Source organism: Propithecus coquereli, unplaced genomic scaffold (assembly GCF_000956105.1).
Source record: "Propithecus coquereli isolate 6110/MARCELLA unplaced genomic scaffold, Pcoq_1.0 Scaffold13, whole genome shotgun sequence".
Classification (NCBI taxonomy): Eukaryota; Metazoa; Chordata; class Mammalia; order Primates; family Indriidae; genus Propithecus; species Propithecus coquereli.
Window position 1 is genome coordinate 3,139,955 of NW_012137191.1, and position 1,335 is coordinate 3,141,289.

Below are 1,335 nucleotides of genomic sequence, written 5' to 3' on the forward strand. Positions count from 1 at the left end.
ACAAAAATACAAAATTACTTAATATTTGCATAGCTTTGACAGCTGTCTTAGTTATCTACTTTATATTTCAACCACATTGTAAAATTCCCAAGTGATGCAGAACATGGTAGCAGATTTTTGCTTTTAAATAGAATGCTGGCATTTGGGTTTTTGAGACCACTGTAATAAATTTCCCAAGGGAAATTCAACAATTCAGATATATTAGAAGCTTGATGGAGATAGTGGAAGGTTTATGAGAAGCAGTTTAGGATGTTCAGGTATTGAATCACGGAATACATTTTCATTCAAGGCAAAGAAGCAAATATTAATAATATCTCATGAATTAAAAACCCTGTGGAAAGTTCAGAAATCATAGAATCAAAGTTGTAAATATTACAGTGACAGGCATGAAGCCTGGTGAGGGATCAGACTGGGACACTGTATCGATAAATTGATGAAACTCTGACAGAAAGCAACAGATGGAGACAGCATTGGGAGTTGAATCATGTTTACATAAAAATTGTTGCCTTCTGACATGCACAGCAGGATGAGCATTGGGTAAAACCTATTTGTCAGTTTTCATCTGCGTATTTGTCTTGATGTCTGTTATACTTGTGTACGTTAAAAAAATACTTAAAGAACTGCTGCTATCGGTCTGAGGAATTGAATAAATATCCTACGGTCTTAGTAGGACTGAATCATCTTCACAAAAGCTGTTCAAGAATGTTTCCATGAAGTCAGAGACCATGGCTTTGTAACTGGAAGTGGCAAGTAACCAGTGGAATGGCCTTCCATCTTCCTGGAAAAAGAGCAACAGTTTACTCCACTTGTTATCAGTAGCTAAGCAGTTGCTAATATTTTCTTAGTACAAATGATGTGCATCCCAATTTGGTTTTCTCTCATTTATTCCATCCCTAAACCATTCTATATGACAATGACATATTATTCTTCTTTAAATAATCATGATACTATTGCATGTTGAGCCCTAATTGGCATGAGACAGTGTCTAGAGGCTCACATACATTTTCTAATCCATACGTCAACCCTGAAAGGTTGATATTATTATAACGGCTTTATAGATGAGACACTCAAGGCTTAGACATGCTAAGAAATTTCTCTTAAATATCACAGCTGTAAACTTGCAGAACTTGAATTCAAACTAGGATTGTTTGCCTCCAAAATTCATGCAAAAATTTGCTCCCATTCTGTAGGTTATCTGTTTGCTCTTGTGACAGTTTCTTTGGCTGTGCAGAAGCTTTTCAATTTGATCAGGTCCCGTTTATTTATTTTGGTTGTTGCTGTGATTGCCTTTGGGGTCTTCTTCATAAATTCTTTGCCTAGGCCAATGTCTAGAAG